This window comes from Pleurodeles waltl, chromosome 2_1, assembly GCF_031143425.1.
Source record: "Pleurodeles waltl isolate 20211129_DDA chromosome 2_1, aPleWal1.hap1.20221129, whole genome shotgun sequence".
In the NCBI taxonomy this organism is placed as follows: domain Eukaryota; kingdom Metazoa; phylum Chordata; class Amphibia; order Caudata; family Salamandridae; genus Pleurodeles; species Pleurodeles waltl.
In genome coordinates, this window is record NC_090438.1 from 639,268,845 (window position 1) to 639,276,273 (window position 7,429).

Consider the following 7,429-nt stretch of genomic DNA (forward strand, 5'->3'; position numbering starts at 1 on the left):
TCCTGTGCAGTGTCCACCCAACTTACCCTGACACTGCAGCGTCCCTACCTTCAAGTCCGGCAAAAGGGGGGAGAGGGGAGTGACAGCAGGTGTTGTCCAGATGTGCCCAGTCAGAGACGGGGGTAGAATCGGGAAAAAGGTAAGTTTTCACCCCTTCTCACCTCCCCCCAAATCTGTCAACTCAGACATGGAGGTTGGACCGCCATTTATTTATTTTTTGGCAGTACAGCACATCCTAATCTGCAGAGCAGGAAGTGTGTCTGGGTTCCCACAGGCATCCCTTTTCGCTCTTCTGCTGTTGACACAGGCCATATCTCTTAGCGGAGGCAGCGGTTCCAATGTAGGCTTTTGTCTATGGGATCGTCAACATCTAAATAAGGCAGGCAGACTGTCACAGCGGCGGACGTGTTTCTAGTCGAAAAGTCGGCGTCTAGACCACTACCGCCAAAATCTAATCAGGCCCTCAGACTAAAAATAACCCTTTTTCATACTAGCTCCCTAGAATATTATTTGGATTCTCAAGTCCAAATACTTACACTCAAGCATGAATGGGTGACATGTTGGAATACTATGTTCATTTAAAAAAAACAGTTTGATACGGACTGCAAAATTATGAACTGTTTTCCATCTTGTTTTCAGGAAGCTTGGATGACTTAAAAAAATGGTCATTCTAATTCTTTTGCCATTTTAATAAGAAAAAAATCATAGATTACTCCTTGGTGCCTAATTCGTACAAAACTATCTAAAAGTGATGCTTGATAACAATGTCTAAGTTGGAGGATGGCTAGCCCTCCCAATTCTTTATTCAGTAGAAAAACTGGCAAATGAACCCTTCAATGCTTAATATTCAAAATACATTTCCTAAAACAAAAAAAAAGAGAATCAAGTTCATGAAAAAGCATATGAGTAACCTTAATTTAGACATTAGTGGATAGAAATTATGGCAAGCTCGAGATACACAGCCTAATAAAGATAATGGTAAAGAAAACTATCAAGTAAATTGATCACAAACCTTTTGAGTGTTGCTATAATAGATTATATAAATCCAAAAAGGTTTGAGGTAACAAAAATCCATACATACCGAACTGGATGCTGGGGAATAAATTGCTGTCCTAAGAGTTTGATAAGAACATTGACTTCTGCATTAAACAATAAAAAAGCAGATTTATATCATGTAATCCCCTCCGCAGCTGTGAACTCTTGTATTTTAACTTAAGTCCATGGAATATTCTCTTTCTCCACTCTTACATATAGAATCATACCGGCAACAAACAATTTTAATCTACTGATCCCCTCCAATTGTGGAACAATCGAGATATTATTACATAATTTTGTTCCCAAGGGTGTGGTTTAAAAAAGTAAACAGTATTGGTGACAATAGGCAACCCTGACAGGTACCTCTACTGATTGTCCCAGAGCCTGTTTCCTCAAAGATTATAACGATTATTGGAAATGCACCATTATAAAAGATTGAAATATTGCCTAGGAAAGTTCAATTTTGCAAGGATTGAAAGTAAGTCCATCCAATTAATTAAGTTGAATGCCCTTTCAACATCACTAGCTACAATTGCCACTTTGACTTCATTAGTAGGCAAAAACGTTGATAGCCTGTACTAAAAAGCTTGTGTTAGTAAGGATGGATCCTGATGGTAAAAAGCCACTCTGGTCTTTGTGAATGTCTTTTTGGACAAAAGGCGAAATTAGTGCTGATAACACTTTTAACAAAAGTATAGTCTGAGTTCAGCAGACTAATTGGTCATTAGGAGTTAACACTTTGAGATGGTTTATCTTTTTTAAAGAAATTTAACTACTATGGCCTCTGTGAAAAAAGGGTGTATTGGAATTCCTGACATTTGATTAAATAGTTCTGTTAGAAAAAGTACTAATTCCGAGAATTCCTTGTACACCTCTGTCAGAATACTATCACTCCCACATGCGTTTATGTTCACATTCGACCTTAGTGCCATCTCTACCACAAGGGAAGTCACTTTTCCTACAAGACTTTATTCCGGGACTCTGCAATTTCGCATAGGTCAACAGGGCTAAGAAATTGCTCAATATTACCCCGTAGATTTGATCCTCCATCAGATACAATTCTTTATATAGTTGAAGAAAGATTTTATTAATATCTTCACTAAGTGAGATCTCTTTATCTGTCTCAGGGTTGACAATAATTTGTATTAAAGTCTTATTTTTTCTTAATTTAGAGGACCATGCAAAACGTTAACCTATCTGCTGACTCTCCTTATATATTTTCTGTTACAAAGTCGTTTCATTACATAATGCGTCTGCCATAAAGAGGTCTGTAAGATTCTGGTGTGCTTTAGGCAGACTTTTATCATATTTAGTTGTGCATTGCTCACTAAGATGCTTGGCTGTTTAATTCACAGAGTTTTATAACTCCTGAATGTTACTCAAATGTTCTTTCAATGTTTTCAACTTGAAGGCAATTGTATGTTTGTGTTAAGTATATATGTGTTAAATAAATATCATTGGGTTCTGGTGTTGGTGAAGCAGTGAAAACTGGTCTTTTGATTCCTTTATATGAAAAATAACTAATTTAAGTAATAAACTTATTGCCAGTGATAATTACATGTGTCATTGGACGTTGAACATAATGAATCAAGGGGATGAATTAACGTTTGCCGTAGTATTTGTCTCGGTGAGCCCAGGATCTAGGGGTTATGGCCAAGACCCTTCTTCACTGGCGGTATAGGTCATCTTTTTCGATCTCATATTTTATTCTATCTCATTGGTCAGGACTGCACTGCTTCCCTTATTCATGTTACAAAAGGCAGGCATACGGCCTTATCTTATCCCCTGAAAATGTCTGTTAACAATAATAACTAGGAATGTAAGGCTGACTATAGGTCTATGGAAGGTTTTGAATCTAATATGGAACTGGAAGGGAATGATCACTGATCTGTTGTGCAATAAATAGGGCTAGTGGAAGGGAATTTTGAAATGCAAATTGTTTTCTTAGCAGAAGTGTAACTGATGCAGCTGGGCTTTCTTCCCAAGACTATCCATGCCTAAAGAAAATGCCCATCTATGACGTTTGAAGCCTTTCTTTCGTATCTTGACTCCTGAGAAGCTTGCTCAGCCGAACAATGTGTATATTTTTGTTATAACTGAAGGGAGACTACTTCATTTCTTGTGATCTCAGTCTCTGGCAACTGTGTACTACCTTTGTTTTACAAAATCATTTGATTTTTACTGGAAGAGTATACGTGAAATGAATGCTTTGCCTTCACTTAGTGACTTTGCTCCCACAAAAATTGCTGATGGAACCCTTGGTTGACGCAACGTGTGAATTCGTAGACTGTTGTTTTTCTTTTATTAATAAACTCTTTCAGGCTTCAATTAGTATGTGCACGGATTTTCTTTTCTTTGGGTCAGTGCACAGGACTGATTTCCTATTTCTTATTTGTGTGTCTGCCTTCCAAGCTAAATGGCCACAAAATAAACTTTGCCAGGGTTACCAACTGTTATAAAAACATTTCCTGTGTATTCTCTTGACATCAGTATTCTTCTCTGTATGGATGGCTTAGAGAAGCTGATCACCTTATCTCAGCAGAACGTGAAACGAGGTGCTCAGATTCTCTAAGTGTCTGCTCATCTCACACCTCCACTGACAAAACTGTCATAATTACAGGCTCCAAACATCAGTAAAGAAATGTTTGTGGTCATCCTCTCCCAAAGGCCTTCTTAAGCACCTGCAAGTAATCCAGAACACAGCTGTTACGGTAGTGACTGGCTGGGTCAGGCTCTGCCATCTTGCTGGTATGGACCCTGGCTCCCAGTTTATTCCTAAAATAATTTGCTTAGTCCACATATTTGTTTGGTTCTGCACCTTTCACTTACAAAGGAAAGGTATTCTCCACGAACACCCACTTGTATTCTTCCGTTTGAGAAACTGCTCTACTAATGGCTTCCTGTTACAGTCACCAGCGACTATGTGGAAGCTTCTTTTTCTATTCTTGTACATACCTTCTGGGATTGTTTGCCTCCTGCATTGGAAAATAGTCATTTTTGCAAGGCTCTGAAAACCAGATTATCTAATTAGTGGCACGGTATGTTGACGCTCAGTGGTGTAGGTCAACAGTCAAAATGATATGCGGGAATGTATTAGCGCCATAAAACCCTGGGGTTAATGCACGATTTATAAATGAGAGCTAACATAATATACCTTATTTGGACCTTGGAACAACAGAATCTCGTCCCCTTCCTTTTGTTCTTTCTCCAACTGAGAATGGACCATTTCTTTCTAACATCCATACTTAGGGCCTCATTTACTAGCCACTCAGAGCAGGTGGTAAGCGGCTGCATGGGCTTCTGTGCAGGGTGGAGACGGAGTGACGGCGGGGCGAGGGAAGGGAAAGGGAAGAAATGCACAGACGGGGGATGCATATCATGCTCCCCACCTTGCCAGAGAAGGAGGCCAGGCCGGGCGGGGCCTGCGCATGAAACAAAGCTGCTATTGCAGCCGATGCCTAAAGCATTAATGCACTCTTTTAGCGGCCAGTAAAATCAGATCCAGTGCTCCTGAACCTGGGGAAATTGGGTGCAAAAACACCAGCTATTCGTGATCGGGCTGAGAAGAATACGCTAAAGGAATTACACAGGAATTCCGCTCCACCCAGGGCCTTAATGAAGGAAATAGGATAAGGACGAAAACTATTTTTGCTGCTAACGGTGTAAGGGAATGACTTAAGTATATGTTGTCCTTCTCTTGACAATCGCCATTCAATAACCTGTATGCCACTGTTCCCTTTACCTTTTCAGCAATCAGCATGACCTTTCTGTTTGCTATTTGGCCAGGATTTTTTTTTTAGAGTGAAATCTTGAGTAATTCCCGCCTATCACTTTGTCTGTTGCATACAGTTTATAACTAGTTCACGGTTTTGCATTCTTTGGCTTAACTTTCCTTCCGCGTTTGGCTGCTTCAAGGAGAAAAGGCTCAAAGGGGACAATGAAACCGATGTTTCCTCGCATCTACGATACATTTTATACTTATTGAACCAGATCCTGTCAGTATACTGTGCTTAAGAATGTTCTTGCAAACAATTCCCATTAAAAGGACTAGCGACATCGCTTAAATATTATGTACATTACGCTCGTTACATAAGGAACCCATGTCCTTTTACTCACATGCCTATCAAACTACCCGCGTTGTCTTAGATCCCAGAACTGTCCAATTGAAGGGCTCAACTACACGTTGCTTTACGTGTTTTGTACGTGGAATATTTCGCGCATTTAACATGCTTATAGGTATCATTTGCCCGCAAAGAAACAGCACTTATGAACCTACTAATGTTAATAGGCACTACTCTTCAGATAGCAATAACAGCAAAATATCTCAGGGTGTATATAAATTAAACCATTCATTCTGCAATCAGTATGTTCGAATTTAGAAAATGTAAAAAGTGAGACTGAGACCACGCTAGCTTCCGCTTGAAATAAGCAAAGCCGCTCTCCGTATATATAATTTTTTATATATATATATATATATATATATATATAGCATTGGCTACATTTTCGGCAATTCCTAATAAATAGGAACATTTGTTATGTAAGTTTTGCAAAGACAGTGCGAGTGCAAGAGGGGGGGCCCACAGTTTGTCAGTGGTAATAGAAAGAACACCTGCTGCGGAGTTCACAGCCCAGTTCCAGGAAATTCTATCTGGATGGCCTAAGAGTGCGCTTGGGTGGGTTAATGTGGGTCTCATTTTTGACAATTCTGGAGGTAGCCTACAACCTGGGCTCTGGTGTCACTGCACCTGCTGCATCACTGGCAGGCCAAACCCCTGTCTTCCCCTTCCCAAACACACACCTCACCACCGCAGCTTGCCTTTGAAATGAGCTAAGGTCGCCACCGGGCTGTTTTCTTTTCACGGGCATGCCAACAGTTTTGTCTCAGACAGCAATAAATAGGGAAAAACATCTAAGGGTGGTATTTTTCTCCCTATCAGTACACAAGTAAAACAGCTATTATTAAAACAATCAACTAGAAAATGTATTCTAGCGATTTCTCTTTGACCCCCGACTGATTATTAAAGTAAACAAAAGTGAAACAAAATAAAAATCTAATTTGCCGACATGGAGGAAGCATGTAACAGGTGCTTTCTCTGTGGCCTCTTTTGCTGTTACTTGGAGGGCCAAAGGTAAAGGTAAACCGGATAGAACCGGGCCCGGTTCACAGTTTAGCGGACAGGGGCCCTAAGCATAAGTCATTCCGTTTTCAAAGAACAACTGCAGCATGTTTTTACCTAATCTTTTCCGCGCCACGTCGTGAAATCTGTGCAGCAAAAGGAGAAACTGTAGTTAAGTCAGCCATACACACTTACCTCTGTTTATGCTATTCCTGGCTCCTGACTGCGCTTTGCCTGGTTGCGTTGGCTGAATGCGGACTTCCCTGGCTGTAGGCAGATTTTCTGACTGCTGTCGGTGTCTCGGGTCTCTGAGAACGACTGGGGTTGGGTGCTACGTGTGTATCTGCTGCCGAGCGTATCTCAAAATAATTCAGTGACTGGCTGCTGTAGGCGCCTCCAGTTGCTGCGTGTGTATTCTCTTGCAGGTCGCAGTCTTTGGGCGGCAATGTCACTCTGCTCTGGGCGCACTAAAACACGCCTTCTGCCCACAACAAAACAAGTTTCTGGCGTTTCTATAGCGACAGAAGACATTTCGAACTGCCAACGACAAGTAGGAGGCTCTGTAACCCGTTCTGGCCAATGAGAAAAAGCGTGCCCCCGCACTCGCCTCCGGAAGTACAGACATGCAATGGAGAACGAGGTGGCCATGTTAAGGGATTTCTCAAAATGATTTTCCAATCTGTTTTCACTTCAGACCTTCGCCAACATGCTTCAGTGCTTTCATCCGTAACGCTAAAAATAAAAGCGTGCAACAGTTTTAAGTAGAATGTGAATATGTGGTTTTATCATCTTAAAAAAAAAAAATCTTTACTTATTCACAAATAACAAGGACCACTGCAATTTCTCGTACGTCTTCTGCGATTAATAAATGAACTGTTATAACTGTTTAGCCAAATTCATGTGACACGTCACATTTGGACGACTGTGGTCGAAAATTCAATTTTCAAAATGGTCCTGAAAAAGATGGGAGACTTTGCCACTCCCGCTCAGTTAGGCGAGTTCAATCCTGTGTACGCCGTCAGGCAAACTGCCAAAGACTGTCTCCGCCCTGGTCGCGCAGCGTGTTTTGGTGGAACACGTGCTTGAAACACGCCAAACAAGTTTTCAGCGCTCTCCAATTTAAATGAGCATTTCTAATTTACAGTATGGGCAGATACGTTTTTTTCGCAGATTTAAATAGCGGGGAAATCGACCCGAAGGTACTGGCGCGCTGCATGAGCACGTTACATTACACCTTCATTTTTTTGGTATGGATTTGCCCAGAATCACAAGATGTT

The 7,429-nt window shown here is 40.9% G+C and overlaps 1 protein-coding gene across 2 annotated transcripts in view; it reads right to left on the reverse strand.

Moving 5' to 3' along the window:
- Nucleotides 1–6,680, reverse strand: part of C2_1H7orf57 (chromosome 2_1 C7orf57 homolog) — a 238,286-nt gene extending 231,606 nt beyond the window's left edge. The window contains exon 1 of one of the 2 annotated variants that reach the window (XM_069216108.1): nucleotides 6,348–6,680. The gene's annotated coding sequence lies outside the window, so the exon portion shown is untranslated. Of the gene's footprint in view, nucleotides 1–1,081; nucleotides 1,136–6,347 lie in introns of those variants that run through there. The other variant, XM_069216123.1, reaches the window with a different exon arrangement.
- Between the last annotated feature and the right edge of the window lie 749 nt (nucleotides 6,681–7,429).